General features: G+C 41.9%; 1 long non-coding RNA gene across 2 annotated transcripts; it reads left to right on the forward strand.

Annotated features, from left to right (window-relative positions):
• The first annotated feature begins 338 nt into the window (after nucleotides 1-338).
• Nucleotides 339-16,112, forward strand: LOC118299675. Of its 2 annotated transcripts, none has more exons than XR_004789920.2 (3): nucleotides 339-473; nucleotides 1,526-1,639; nucleotides 15,981-16,112. It is a non-coding gene; the product is annotated as an uncharacterized LOC118299675 (long non-coding RNA). The 2 variants fall into 2 exon arrangements; XR_004789919.2 differs by having other exon boundaries at nucleotides 355-1,439.
• Nucleotides 16,113-16,501: the final 389 nt, after the last annotated feature.

Genomic DNA, 16,501 nt, shown 5'->3' on the forward strand with positions numbered 1-16,501 from the left:
TACACATGCATTCTTAGAGGTAATGCTACATGTTGGTGAGTTTCTGACTCGGTGTGTGTGTGTGTATGTATTTGTAATCTATGTGCACGTGTGTGCACATGACGTGTTCCTGCATTTTTTACGATCGTGCACGTGCGCATGTGTGTGCATGTATTTTTTGTACTCTGTAAGCCCCCCGTCTTTGATGTGCACTCCCTGAGCTGAAAGGGTAACATGAGAACTCGGGATCCACAAAGCCGCTCTCACCTGTGTCCTTTGATGATAGGACAGAGGCTAAGTAGACCAAACCGTGGATGTCTCTTTCATGAAATACACACAGGCACGCACACACACACACACACACACACACACACACACACACACACACACACACAGATATTCTCCATGACCTTTTGTTGTGGTGAGTGCACGACTCAAATGGTCAATCTGATGCGCTCCTGTTACGGAGGTGGATGGATGGGTGTCGTGCAGAGGTGAAGGCCACTCTCTCCTCTCTCCATCGCTCAGCAGGAGCCAGTGAAAAAACTCCTCACAACACTTATCACATCCAGTTCACTGCTCTTCTCCATACACCAGATTACAGTACTCTTCATACCTTTCTATTCATTTCACAATGTTTGATATTCATCCTTTCCACTCTGAGCTTCGCTTGAGGAATGGTTGTTACATCCTGCATGGTGTCAGAAAAATGTTGCGTGTGAAATAAGGTTCTATGTTACATCTCTACACTGGTCATCCATTTCCATTAAGAGGATTTGTAATTTTTACCTTTCTGCTTTCAGGATATAAGACAACTTAAAAACTGTATCTACTGATTTGCATTCTGGCTTTTTTGCATTTTAAGTGTATATGAAATATCAGAGAGCTAATAAAAAGAGAAAACTTTCAATATCAAACCCAGGCTCGAAATTGAGGAAGGCAGAACTGACGCCATTGTGACCATGGTTACAGCGGGGGTTTACTGCTGATCAGGCAGCTGAGCATTTCAGACAGAGGATGGAAAAAAGGCACTGATGCAATTTTAGCGACAAACAATGGACATTTTGAACAAATAAACCATGTAAACGTGTTCTTGAAGACACTGAAATTAAAATCATGGGCCTGTAAACATGGGCACTTTAAACAAGTGTTTACTGGACGGGATTGACAGCTGTGTGACTGCTTTGCCCACAGGAGGGAGCAAAAGGGCCATTTCTTACAGTGTAGCCACCCCCCACACCCCATTCCTGCCCCCCCCCCCCCCTCTCTGTCCCAGTTTAGATATGGTTCTAGACAGTCATAACTGCAAGGTCACTTTGTTTCAGTGAATCTTAATAGATTTTCCACTGAGCGTTCAAAGGATCAGATTTGGTTGGAAGCTTTTGAAGCGCACTTGATCCCAAGAGATGTCTTCGCATCGTCAGAGGATCCCTGTTCGAATGCATAAGTCTCCGCTCAGGGTAAATTCACTGCGCATAATAAGCGTCCTTGTCTTGCTAATTCCCAATTGCTGCAAACGGGGGTTAACAATAGTTATTTTTTTCAGCTCAGTCCGCAGCCACAAAGAGACAATGGTTGGATAGAGAGTGATGACCTGACAGCGGGATGAGGAGATCCCCTCTGGACAGGTGAACCAGATACTGGCTCGGGTCATCGCAAGGTCAGAGCACACACACACACACACACACACACACACGCACACACACACACTTCCAAACGCTCCCTCCACACAAACCAACTGTTTGGCGAGGCAGAAGTAACCCATTGTCGAACCAAAAAGGCGCTGAAGGGCCCTGTCTTCTTGTCGCTTCATCCCTCCCTTCATCTCTCCACCCCTCGGAGGGGACGACAGTGACCTCTGTCTGAAACAGAATAGTTGCTGCACCTGTGGAGGGAGGAGGTCCCGTGCAGGCTAGTTTGATTCACTTCTTCTGTTTTACCCCAGTGTCGCGCGGTTCAGTGTATCTCAAACGGCAAAACAGAGCGCAGATCGTACAATGTCAGGAGCACTTTTCTATTCTTTTCAGCTATTCGTTGGTCCTAGTTTCTATTCAGTTTTCAGGATGAACGATCGTAATAGCCTAATTAATATGGGAAAAATAGGTCCTTGCAGTAAATTTGTCTGTCCTTATAAGTCTATTCAGCACCTCTGAGTGATAGTTTGCATTGTGTACGGTGACAGTTACAGACAATATGTTAAGTCATTAAAAACTGTATTGACAGTGGCACTAACAGACCAATAAGTCCATCAGAATTAAGATGCAGGAGTTTCAGTCATACTTTAGTGAAAAAATCTGCAGACACAAAAATGCCACATATATCCTGTGGATGCAACAGGCATTTCCTGCCACCCAGGGATATGGAAAGACCCTCTGGGTAAGAGGTCCTGGAGCGGATTAAGCTATGATAACTGAACAGAATTTACTGTAAAGGGGGATTTATTATTATTATTATTATTTTTTTACATTTTTTCCTTTTTTCTTATAATTTTTTTTCTTTTCCTTTTCTTTTTAATTTGTTCTTTTTTAAATGTTTTGTCCGACCACTTACTGTGAGAAAATCAAGGTGAAGCTCAGGAAAAGTTGTTTTAATAATCAAAAGGTTCCTGGTTCAATCTCCAGGAACCAGGAATCTCTCCAGTGTGTATCGAGGTGTCCTTGAACCAGACACTGAATGAACTGAATGATGCAGCCTCACCAGTGTGAGAACGTGTGCGTGTGAATGGGCCAGAACAGTGCTATATAAATGCAGCCCATGTCCCATTATTTACCATATACCCCGGAGACCTGCGAGTGCGGTTTTGCGCAAGCCATCGTCGTAACAAGCTTAAATAAAATCAACCGCTCATCCATCACTAACAAGACAGCCACACGTCAATTATAAGTCTCCCCTCCCTCACATCCCTCCGTCCACCAGTCTCCCTCCTCCTCATCTTCGTATATCTATATTATCAACTACCCCCTCCTGTCTTCTTAGATGAGGTTCAGAAGTTTGCAGTGCGTTAAAACAGTGTGTGTGTGTGTATGTGTGTGTGTGTGTGAGTGTCGTGTGTGTCTGTGTGTGCGAGGTCTATATGCTTGGTGCAAACTTGACACATGCTATGAGATTTCCACTATGTTAGGCAACCCAGGTCTCCCCGAACGGCCCCACAAGAAAGAGTTAATAGTTAATAATGGTCCCCGGTCATCCCCCCTGTTGCACTGACAGCTGCTGTTAATCAGGAAAACTGTTAGAGTCGGCCACAAAAGGAGGGCGGCGGGCCGGCAGAGCCCTCTGAAGACTGAGGGGTTGACTTTGGTAGCACTGTAGCATGACAAGATAACGCACGGCACATCTGCTTAGTCTCAGCATCCGCACTTTATCATGATCAACTGCTGCCGAAACGTTCCTGGCCCCGATGGTATAATTGAAACGTCAAGCCTCACACACATTTGTTAATTGTCCAGGAATTGGATTTGATTTTTGGTCATCTATTAGTTAATCAAACTAATAAAATAGGGCAAAATAGCCCTGTGTCACTTGAATTTGCACTGATTGTTTTTTTTGCCAATAAGGCCTCCAATAGTTATCGGCTCTGACACTTTGCCATCAGATCATTATCGTCTATTTCCATAATACGCGGTAGTGTTGAAAATCCAATTCGAGTTGAACCTTTTAGTCCCAGGTTTCCTCCAGTAGCTCTGTGTAATGACGAGATAAAACACAACACATCTGCTTATTGTCAGTGATCCACCACAGCAGAGGGTTGGAAGGATGAACTAGTCGAGTGGAGTGGGTGGTTGTGGTAAACTTGTGAGCGGATGTCTCTGGTTTTTCTCTTTCGGGAAAAGGGGGGCTGGCTAAAAACACAGATGGTTTCATGCCCGGCTCCTCGCTGCATCGGATGTGTGTGTGCGTTTTGGGATGTGTGATGCAAGGGTTAATGGAATATCTGTTTATTAGCATTCTATAATATAGGGCCTGTGTTGTTTATCAGATTATTTGATTACCGTGCAGTGATATAGAAAACAGAAGTTAGTACTAAAATCATTTTTTTTTGTTTTTGTTTGCTGACGTTTGGCTGTGATTGTTTGTGTCTGTGTGGTCCTCTGGTGTCTCATACACACATCACAATGCAACCGAACGCATCTGCCGTGCCCCGTGTGAGCTCGTCGGAGGTTGACACAGCACAGTACAATCGCCTCAGAGAGGAGTTGCATCCTGTGCCTAATAGGTTCAGGCTCATCGGTGTGTCATCAGTACTTTTCACCACTGGATGCTTCACCCAGTCATCCTCTAATGAGCAGTGTTTCTCTCTGGAGATGAAGGTCGTTATTTTCAGGTTTTGTGTGTGTGTGTGTATGTGTTTATGTGGGAATAAACAATGTAGTCTATTGAATACTGTAAAAGATGGTAAGGAGTTTCATAATGCCACAGAATAAAAGCAGAGTGCTTACCGACCAAATGCAACTCGCAAAACCTGTAAAACAAAACTTCAAGTCAGCTTAGTGCACAGTTCTGTGTCATACCAGGAAACCAACAAGTCCTCCGACCTAAACGACCATGTAGGTTGTTTGTCCCAATCCTATACGACCAATGCCATTCCCTCACTCAACCCCCCTATGACAGCAGGAGACGTGCCTCAGATAAACTGTTAAATATAGTTTGGAAAAATACCAAATGTGACAACCAAGTGGCAACGCACCGTGCCGTCACCCATTGGTTTGTGCACGGCCAATTCCACGTTGTTTTTTTGAAATCAGGGGTAACCATATATTTGGAGGAGCAGGGGGTGGAGCCTGACTGAGAGCACGTCCACTGCACTGCACCCATTGGATGGTACTACCTGTCAGTCACGCTATCCGCGCTCCAGGGCGTACCGTACTTATAGTTTATAAAATGAACATCATGCTGTTTTGAAGACGTTGTATGCTGACGATGTGTAACATGCGACACGATGCATGTCTTGATAAACACAATTTATACGTTATAAAAACAAATAAAATCAAGAAAGAAGGATCAGACCATTAAGCCATGCATTTTTAAAAATGTTCCATGAATATATATATACAGACAGTTTATCTAGTTGTTCAATCACGCTGGTCTTAGTTTTACCGTCGTGTGCCTTGTTTACGCTCAGCAGCGTGAGACAGGGCGATAAAGACCAGGTCAGCTTGTTGTGTCATGGCGTGATGAAACGCAGAGATTAGAAAAAGCTTCACAAAGTATCTTCCTGCATGTTACTCTTCCTCTCTCTGCTCTCTCGAAAAGGTGGGAGCTCGACCTGCCTTGCACAACATCCCTGGAGCAAGGCATTACCGAGCAGGCAAATCTCACACACTCACTTGGAGTCATGAATGTTCTCTGAGGGCCTTTTTCTCTTTGTCAATTTGTCTCTCGGTCTCCACATTAAATTTCATTGCATTTGCGGTTGTCAACACTGTCTCTTATTTTTTTTACTAAAACCTAAATTACATGAAAGAAAAACAGGAAGGATTTACGGTAACGTTGAATTCAAATCGTCACCTGCCAGCACTAAGAACTTCATGTGTTTAAGTCAAATTTTGGGTCTTAAAAATGTCCATAATAGTTAATTTATGTGAATCCTGTTCTTTCCCTTAAAAGGTGTGTTTGTGAGCGGGTGTCTGTGCGAACGCATGGGCTCACATGTTCATTGCTCGTCTTCTGAGCAAATTTCTCATCCATCTTTCGGTGTGTGTGCGCATGTCTGTGCGTGTGTGTCTTCAAGCACTGTATGTATGCATATGTGTGTGTTTACACGCGCCTCCGAGTGTGTGTCTATGTATGCGTTACCTGGGGTCATAACTCTGCCCCGGACAGTTTTATAAAGTGTGGTGCAGCCAGCGAGGCAGCAGTAAATCAGTTTTATTTGCTGTGTGTTGGGGGTCAGCTCTCTCGACACCCCCAGACCCCGACACCACAGGAATGGACTGGCTGGCTTTTGCTATTGCAGCTGTGTTGTTGTAGGCTGGTAGTAAAGGTGAATTTATTCTCGTATGAATATGGTTCACCTGAGGAAAGAGAACGCTTGCCATTGCATTCAGGCAATATTTAGTTCAACTTGGACAAAACTTATTTCATTCACCCCTCAGGGTGTTTTCCTGTATTTAAAGAATAGTACTCTGACACTTGAGTAAACACCCTTTTTCACTTTCTTGTTGAAAGTAATATGAGAGGATTGATACCACTCTGTACTGTCTAGTCACCCTACAGGTTTATCATTCGGGGTGAAGGTTATAATATTCCAATTCCAACGCAGGCAGCCATGGATTTCTTTTAGGCCAAAAACAAACTCATATTTGCAAAAAATCTTAATTCTCAGATACCAACACATTTTCTTATATAAACAATGAGCTGCAAAACACAACAAAACACTGGATTGAAACAGACACACAGATTATATGTATGTAGAGGTTTTTGACGAGGCCAACTCAGCGCCCATGCGTTCATTCATCCATCCTTTCTACGGAGTCGGCCGACTGCAAACTGTTTAAATTAATTACTGCAAAACATAAACGTAAACGTTATACAAATCGAGTGGATTATGTTATAACCTTTTGTGCAAATATGTTTTCCATGAGGGGAAGAGAAACTTGTTGTATACAGAAAAGTAAACTGAAATTGATTTTTGTGAATGAAATGTCCTCGTTCCACTTCTATTCGGGTCTAATGGTTTCACTTTGCTGTCAGAGACTCGTCCCACATCGTCGAGGGAGAATGATTCATGATCCTCACACAAACACACACACACACACACACACACACACACACACACACACACAGAGAGAGCAGGGCTGCACTGCGTGGCACACCAATGATATAAACACTATGTGGGAATGCAAACAAACTCCCTCGCTAGTTCTCCTTCTCTTTCAGCAAACCTCTTCTCACGCGCATTTTCCTGGAGCTTGTTTCAGAAATTCGACACTCTCCTCGACTACTAATCAACTGAATTTAAAATTAGAATACTTCATGTCGTGGTATCACAGTAAACCTGTCATGTTTTTTTTTTTTAAATCAGCAGTGTAGCCCTGGAATTTGGGGATTTTTTTGTTTCAACCTTTCCCTTTTGTACAGGTAAATTACTTCCTGCAAGGATATAGAGAAAAATTTGGATTCATTCTTTTTACATATACTTTAGCACAGTCAATAGAATATAATGTGATTATTTCATTTTATGATATAATAGTGATTCATGTGAAAAAGCATTCAAACTTAAATGATAAAAGTTCATCATTTATGTGATGCTTCCTTTTGTTAGTGTTTCTTAAGTCAGGGACTGACAGTGGGAGAATTGTTTCCAGTGTTCTGGTCAAACAAACTTTTTGTGCGACGAATACAATGTCTTGTGTTCATTCGAGTGAGTTTTGGAGGTGAGATTAATGGTTTGAACCAAATGCATGTTGGTGATTCAGACTGTATGAAGCGTTTTGAAAAAGTGGCTTCAGTATGGACCAATGCTTTTTGAATATTGAATGCCATTGAGACAAAAAAAACTGTAAAAATCTGCTTATGAGTTTAGTTCTGAGTCACATAGTGACAAAACATCGAATCCATATTTGTACAGTTTTAATAAATAGTAAGAGAAGATAAGAAGAAAGTCGAAGAAAATCATTGTTCACACTAGACAAGCGAAATCAGTCAAAGCCTCACATGCTGTCCGACCCCCTGCTGCGTCTAAAACCATGGCAAACTGCCTTTTCAGATATCTGCAATAACCTGTGTCTACCTGCTGTAGGAGAACATGTATGCAAACGCAGCAGGGGGTAGGGGACCGACTCTCTGATGCTGAAGGCCCTGTGAGATAAGATTAATGAAACACCAGTTTATAAATTCATCCGGTTGCAGTGAGAAAGAAGATAAAAAGCCATTGATTGATTTCACATTTAATCCGCGTTTGAGATGTAATGTATTCCACATTCTAAAGTGATCTGAAAGGAAGATTTGATGAAGAAAATGAAAGAAGCCGAGCTGAGACAAAGAACTATTGGATTAATGAAGCAGATATTGCACGAATAGATTATTACTATAGAATCCCATTTCCTTGGAAGTTTTTCATACAAAGCTCTGCATGTCACACACTAATCGTCTGTCTTGAGCAGCAAAAGCTCTTCATCTACATTGGTCGACTTTGCCACTTCGCAAACGGTGGTTCAAACAATGCCGACACACCTCCGCACATGTGCATTGATATTCAGCAGAACCAGGAAATATCCCCCTTTCACACATTCTCTGTCACTATTTCGGGGCCATTTCCTCTCTTCCTTTGGTGTTCGAATGTGTGTGAGTGTGTGTGTGTGTGTGTGTTTGTGTGGTTGTGTGTGTGTGTGCACCTGTTTTATGTTTCTTAGTTATCAACCCTGGAGGTCTTTCGTGGCAGGTTGTGTCCAACAGCCGACAGATGCTAAATGAGGAAATACTGTATAATAAGCTTGTGTGTGTGTGTGTGTGTGTGTGTGTGTGCGGTCGCCCTTCCATGGACACACATGACATCCAGAAGCATTAGATCAGGCCTCTCACAGTGAACTGGAAACCATTTCACCTCAATAGGCCCAAAGTCAAGGCCGAGGCGTCTCCACACCTGAGAGCGCGAGGACGTGAGAGTTATTTGAGTTGTGGTGACCCAGGATTATGCAATACAGTGATATTTGTTTAAACAAATGAAAATAAAAACACAGGCATTGATGGACAGACACACAACGGATTCGTTGAGCCTTCAAGTTCTTTTTATTAATACAGAATTTTAAAATAACACACAATATCCAAATTCCAAACAAATACCAACCAATATGCGTTTTAAGAAAAATGTATGCATTTATTCCATGCTTTATTGTCTCATCATTTCAGCTGACCTCACCTTTTTTTGATGTGTATTAAATGTATTAATTGGCCTATGTTCTATTTGCCATGAGATAAATTACCATTGTTATGATTTGCAGCATTTCACTGCAAGAAAACTCATTCCACCGACCTTCACTGTTTTACCGTTATCATTTATTAAATCTGTGAGAGAGAGATTAGGTGCGTTTCAACACGGAGGATTTATTCTGGGCGAGTGCAGACTTCCAGCAGAATCCAGGAAAGGGTGTCAAAAGTGGCAACAGACTCAAGTCGTTATGGCTGCACTTCCTGGTTAATGGTGTATGAAGAGCCTTTGATCGCCTTTCAGAGCCTTGAGCGACCATCACTGCGAAGCAAAGAGTAGAAAAATGTGTTGAGGCCAGCGTATGATTTGCTAATTATCAAAATACCCTTTTAGTGTAGTGGTTATCTACCAAATGAGTTTAAAATCACTTCCTCAGTCTGTCCAAACACATACAATGTGAATTAAACTCTGACAATCTCTCAGCAACCATGTGACCAGATTCGAGTGTTTTTGATCTTTTCTTCATTTTCATTTTCAGCATCACAGTTTACTGTCGAAGCGTTGAGTCACAATTTGATTTACGTTACAGATAAAACACGGATTGCAGCTGCAACTAAGCAGCCCTCTGACAAAGTGGGGAAAATTGTTTTGAGCATTTCCATAAGCTTTCATCAGGAAATACGGTATGTGATACCATCTGTGGTATATAAATGGCCTTTGATAAAGGGCAGGTGCCTTTAATCTGCCTTCTCATAAAAATTGCTTCCGTATAAAAAGCCAGTGAAAAAAGAAACTGTCACATGAATATGAAATCTCTCCACTAGAATACTCATATTTCATTTCTACCACAATACAACAACAGTTTTCATCATCATAAAATGTTGTGCATCCTGAATTCTATATTACGTATGAGATATATTTCCCTGAAAAAAATTACAAGTACTAAGTGTTCGTATCAGTAAATCTCAACAGCAGTGTTGGAGGTTTGCGTTTTCATGCTTGAGTTGCATTTCCGTAAAAGCATTAATGTCTTATCGGGCTTCTTATCATCTGCTGCTGGCATGCATAGCTGGAACACTATATTCACACTTAAACTAACCTCTTACCAGGCACGGACACATTTGCACTTCAAGCTCTGTAATTTGGGATGGAAAAAGTGAGGTCGAAAAATCCTCCCGCTCCAATATGTATTTTAACAGTAAATATTATGTGTTTTGCTCCGGGCTACTCTCTTTCATTTCAGCCTGCTGCCAAATGCCAAAGCCCAGGGTAAATTAATACAAACCATGAAGCCATGTGCTATTAAACTGGACTCAAAATCCTGGCAGAGCCCCAGACGCCCATTATTATTTATTAATTTATTTTTAATTCTGCAAATGCTTTGCAGATGTTCCGCATACCTCATGTTTTTTGGAAGATGATGTGAAAGAATAGTAGTGGTACCTTAACATATGCCGAATGTTTTTTCTTCCCCCCTCTCACTTACTTGTACCAGAGAAAAAATGCGGCAGCCCTTAAAGTGTAGTCTGTTTTTAGTTTATTTTCAGGTGCACGTCTGTGTGGAATTCCCTCGTACCATCTGAGGTTGTGTGAGATAGAATTTGCCGTGATCTACTGTAAGTAAGCGACCATGAATCATTCTGGCTTCACTTCCAACCCTGTTTCATTGTATTTTGGACATGGAGATTGACATGAGGATTTAAAAAAAACAAAAAAAACATATGCCATGCAACTATAAAGATGCTTAAATTCATTACCGGGTGTTATATACTATACACAGTAACCCCATGTTGTGTCTTGATGTCCGCTAAAGCAGTATGAAACACTGTGTGACTAAATGTTGTATAACCCGTTTGCTTTATGGCTCAGCATCATTTCTCTGTTCAAGTTTGCGTCGGTTCAGCGCATCTATGTGCTTATGTTAAAGGACAAACACGCATTAAAAGCCGTGCACTGCCCACACAAATGCACAGTCAAAGTATGGTGCTATCATAATGACTAATTTTGACCACATTAATACAGTAGAACACCAATCAGACCACAACAGTCCAAACCAGAGCTGTTTATAGAGACCTTGGTGTTTTCTCCTAAACCCAAGCAGAAGAGCGCTTCTGTGACGGAGGCCGTTTGAAGTCCTTAATCAGTTTTTAATGGCACAGAGTGAGGTGGGTATTAACTACTACATGTGTGGTTTTATGGTCACTTGCCATCGCAGTAGTTTGCGTGCTATATTAAGCCATGCCAGATGCACTTAACCCACAGCCTCCCGTTCAGATAGCTGGCTAATGATAGTAATAAACAGGTGCTTGATTTGCAAAATATTTTTTTCTCTTTTGTAAAGCAGAATCTGACATTTGGTTTTCCCCCATGCTACTGCAACTGTTGGCCCAGTGTGTCGGGGGGAAGAATTAGACGGGGGCTGACTGTTTCCAGGTACAGCCGTTACAAAGATCAGTGGCTTGTGTGCAAATGTGTTACTGTGCTTTGTACATCGCGCCTGTATGACGGTAAAGGGCAGCAACGACTGAAGTTATAAGACGCATTATATATAGAAATATATCTAATGTGGTAAATGTGGGTTAAGTTGTTTTCGTGGATAAGACTGTCTTACGGTTACTTGGTGGTTAGAGGTCACTCACATGCAGAACAGCAGAGTATGAGGACGTTTTTGGTTAAGGGGCACGTCATAGCACAACTATGATCCTGCTACAATAAATGTGGCTGTGATGCTGTACTGAATGATAACACACCATAATGGCACTATGTACTAGGGACGGCCCAATCTGATATTCCATATCGGTATCGGGGCCATACTGTCCAAAATGACTGGATCGCATATCGGAAGAAATAAGAAGTAAAATCCGATCCGATACATTACAGTAAACATACCAAATAAATGCATATTTACATGTCGACTTAAGCCTTGAACGATGCTGTGGCATCATATTTCTATGTTCATTTATTATTATTTAACTAACAGTTTACAACCCAATTGGTTTTTTGCTTGCTTGTTCCATAACTGAGTCATGTTGCTGGCTATGTGTGTCTTCCTTTAGGGGAGTTAATTATTTGTTTCACAGTTGAGTATGAGGTTTTAAATGGCTAGGTTAAGCAAAGTGCATCCTGAACAATGCCACATAAATATTTTATTTAGGTGGGGAAAAGATTGTATCAGATTAGTATGGGATCGGTATCGGTATCGGCAGACACTCAAGGTTGCATGATCGTAATCGGATCGGACACAAAAAAGTGGTAACCATCCCTACTAAGAACACGCCTAGCAGGTATAACACATTTTACATGTTAATGATCTTATATAATAGGATTAGGGTGAGGGTTATCCTCTGGGAACCATGGATATTTGTGCAGAATTGTGTGACAGTCCTTCAGGTGTTGAGACTCATTCATTGGAGAAGTAAAAACTTCACTCGGAGGCAAGGGTATAGCCAAATATTCGTATATTGCATTCTGTAACTTTACACAAATGGTTAGCTCGCTGAGAAGCAAAGCAGCGCTGTGTCGGCAGCGGGTCCATCCTCACCATCTTCTCATGCTACCGAGGATGCTCATAAAGTGCACAGTCAAAGTAAATATACGACAATAATAGCCAGGAATCTGTTTTATTACACAATGTACATATTTGTCAATATTACAGCATTTTATGACGCTTGTAATACATAGAGCTTCTATTAACCTTTTAAATGTTATTAGTTCACTAGTAGTGTTTCCGTCAGTGTTTTTACTGATGGAAATAAACCTTCAGCTGCTGATAGATTGTGTCTTCAGTTATTTCAAGTTGTATTATGCCACTTGTTAGGAAGAAAAATTGGGTTTTATTTGAGTCTCTTTTATGATGAAAATAAAGTTATCCATTCCGGGTGTAGTGGCCAGAGTTGGCTTTCTACCTTTGTCTAAAATGAAGAACTAAACACTGATAAAGATGATGCTGTAGAACCTCAGAGACTCTTGCAGTAATTATATTGTGCTAAGAAGAGGCTGTGAAATATACTGAGGTGTCAAACTGGGCTCTCTTTTTTGTTTTATACGTTTACCTCCGGTGCTTTTCCCCCATTAGTCATTCACATCCGTAGGTCTGCCGATTACCTTTTCCTCCCCTTTATTTCATTTTCTCTCTCGATGTAACGTAATGAGTTCAATTCACCAGTCCAGGGCCAGATGGCTGCACTTTATAGGCCCCGAGGTGGAGAAACCCTGTTGCACGTAAAAGGAGACCCTGTCTGCAAGGTGCAGCGCTTCACAGGGGTCTAATTCAGCAGTAAAAAATTTTTTTTAAAATCACAAAAGAGAAAGAAACAGTGAGTGTTCTTTTACACCCACTGTTTCCTGGTTTGACCTCGTCTGTGGTGCCACGAGTTTAAACATATTTTCCATGATCTAACTGTTAATTGGCATTGTTTGCCTCCAGTTTTTACATTGTGGGTCAGGGGGTTTGTGTGTGTGCAGTAAAAATTGGTAACTGTTCTTTTCCATTTATATCTCTGTTAGTAGCAGGTGAGACCCCTTCATTTTTTCTGGCCATATGTCTGCCTGAATTATAACTATGGACATATATTCTGGAAAACTGGATAACTCAAATTTTATGAACCAGTCAGTCTAGGTTTTTTGTTCATGTCTCTTTGATATTATTATTTGACACGAGTTTACAAGATGTATTCTTTCAGACTTGTATATGAAAACAGTCCAGTGTCTCTCAGTGGGATTTAAGCTGTTTTAGTTGAATAATTTAACAGATTTTCCTTCAGATTCTGCAAAAAAAGATTGTAATAATCTTGTAGATTTAAAATACAAAATACCACAGAAGACCAGAAGGTGCTGACTTCTACGACTGAGCAAATGTCGCGGTGCAGTCTCCGACAGCACACCCTCCATCTGGGTCCTGCCCAGGGCCGGACTGGGACAAAAAATCGGCCCCCGCAGTTTTGGCCCAAGCGGCCCACACCCACCGTGATTGGTCAGACTTCAATAGCATTTATGGGCCAGGCGTCCATGCTTACGCAAGGTAACGTAACCCCATTTGTACAGGTCCTATCCCCTGACCAATCGTGGGGAAGTGGGGAATGGGTTCCTGGATTTGATTGGCTCGGGCCAGTGCCAATAAAGAAAATTAACCAATGGGCCGCTGTCAGTTCGGCCCCCCAAAAAAAGGCCTATAAACTATATCGGCGATTCGGCCCAAAGGGGCGTCGGCCCACACCGGGAAAATGCCCGGTATGCCAGATGGCCAGTCCAGCCCTGGTCCTGCCGACGAGGCCTCTCCCGTGTTTATGTGTGGAGAGTTTTTCAGGGCGGCTGCAGTGGCTTTCGGGCCTGATGTTGTTTTCCCTCTGCACTGGCGTGGCCTCGGCCGCGTTTGATGGTCGATTGAACACGAAAGCACTTGATTGCATTGTGAGCGGAAGCCGCGAAACTGTCGGCCCGCCTTCACTCCGTCTAGCGGGGTCGAGGCCGGCAGCGGTGGACAGACGGATGATCTCCTCGAACCTCAACTCTCTAAACTTAACAATCCCATGTTGACAACGGGCAGAGAAGTGCTGAGTGGTAAACTGATGGAGTTTTTGGGAAATGAGTCTCTTTCTCAGGGTTCTTCACGTTCAGCGCTTTCCTCTCTCTGCAGGTCACAGCGACTCAGTTTGCTGAAGCACTGTGCTTGGGTTGCCTTTTGCTAATTCTAGGTTTGTTTAATTTTTTTACTGGACATTGTCTTCAGCAAGTGGAAAACCATTAAGATCGAGTAGAGAACCATGAGGGAAATCACATTTTTTGTCCAAAAGGATTTCTGTAAATTAAGGAAAAGGGCACCTGACAAAATGAGAAAATCAACTGGGTCATCAACTCCCTTTAATCAGTCCAATTCGGCCGTTGTTGGATTCTGCATGAGCCTGTAACGTGACAACTGGAGCGGTTCGTTATTTATTTACATCAACAGCTTAATGTCTCGAATGTATCATTTTTGTCATTGTTGGTGATTCAGGTGAGATTGTGCAAACTCATAACTCAATGGCAATAGAAATACCCCAGAGAGCGAGAATTCATCTTACAGTCAAAACACAGTGAGGTCGGTTTCAGGAGATTACAATTCTCCTTGTCACTCTCTCACCTGTCAGTCTTCATTGTATACTTTAATGAAACAAGTGCCAAAAAAAATCACCTTTGATTTGACAGTGTAACTCTAACCAGACTCTGAGCTTTGATTATCTCCCCGGCCAGACGAAACTCTCTGCTGTGCAGTCAGCTGCTGGGGAAATATCCAGACACCCCAGAGATGACCCCTACAATTATGAAAATGAAGTATTAATAGCTTTAAATTGCACCCAAATGGCTATCATGCAGGCGCACGAGAGGAACCTGTTTGTTTTTTCTTTCCATTGAAATCATTAACGGGGTTTGGAACATTTTCTTGGACGAGGTTCAGAGGTATTCTGGACATTTGCAGTGTGTTAAAACTAGGACTAGGTGTGTGTGTGTGCGTGTGTGTGTGTGTGTGTGTGTGTGTGTGTGTGTGAAACCTGTTTTTCAAGATCTAACATCTCAGCCTTGAAGCTCAATTTGACAAATATCTGGCAAATTTACTGTTGCCAATTTAATGTCAAATTTGGGTTAACTGTGGTTGTGTGCGTGTGTGTGTGTGTGTGTGTGTGTGTGTGTGTGTGTGTGTGTGTGTGCGCCTAGGGTAGAGGGAGGCTTTGTCATGTTGGGGCTTTGTCTACATATTTTCTACGTCCATTCCATCGAAAAAGCTTCAAAGCTGATGGATTAGAAGTAGGAAACGACTTGTGGCCGTTGTGATCAGCTTGTTCAGCTCAATTTCTGTATATGATGGATCAATAAAAAAGGACAAGTTGTTTAGCTCTTGTCAAAAAACTTCAACAGAGAGAAAAAGAGTTGGAGCATTGACATCCCCTGAATGGGCAGGGACGGCAGCAGCCAGAGAAATAACTGCTGAGACTTTATATGCAGAATAAAAGAGTCCGGGAGAGAAAGACATTTTTAATGATGATTCAAGGTGATGGTGTGGAGGGGTTATTTCATGAGCAGAAAGGCAAACTCGAGTCTGGAAATTGTTGGATGTAAACACGTATTGAGTGGAGCTGCGTTTGTCTGTCTCCGTGTGAAGACCCCCAGGCGTGTCGCCCGCGATGAGCCAGGGGAAGACGGACGAGACCCTGAAAACAAGACAAATTTCCTGGTCTAATCCGCAGACGGAGGCAAAGAACGGTGGAGACGGCCGGAGATCCAGCTGTTTGTGTGCCGGTGAGTGTGTTTTCATGTGAAGCATGAAAAGCTTGGCTTATTGTTTAGTTTTCTTGGTCTTAGTGCTGACCACCCATGGACTCATATATATATATATATATATATATATATATATATATATATATATATATATATATATATATATATATATATATATATATATATATATATATATATATAGTCTCTGAACAAAACCCTGTATTCTTTCATATTTTAATGAAAAATGTTGGGTCTTAAAGGAATTTATAGACATTTTGAGACATAGACATTCACTTTCTGCCTGTGAGTTTGGTACCACTGTCCCATCTGACCCTTAAATATGAAGCTACAGCCAAGAGATGGTGAGCTACGCTTTGCACAAAGACGGAAAATCCAAATATAAAA

Source organism: Scophthalmus maximus, chromosome 1, assembly GCF_022379125.1.
Source record: "Scophthalmus maximus strain ysfricsl-2021 chromosome 1, ASM2237912v1, whole genome shotgun sequence".
Taxonomy (NCBI): Eukaryota; Metazoa; Chordata; class Actinopteri; order Pleuronectiformes; family Scophthalmidae; genus Scophthalmus; species Scophthalmus maximus.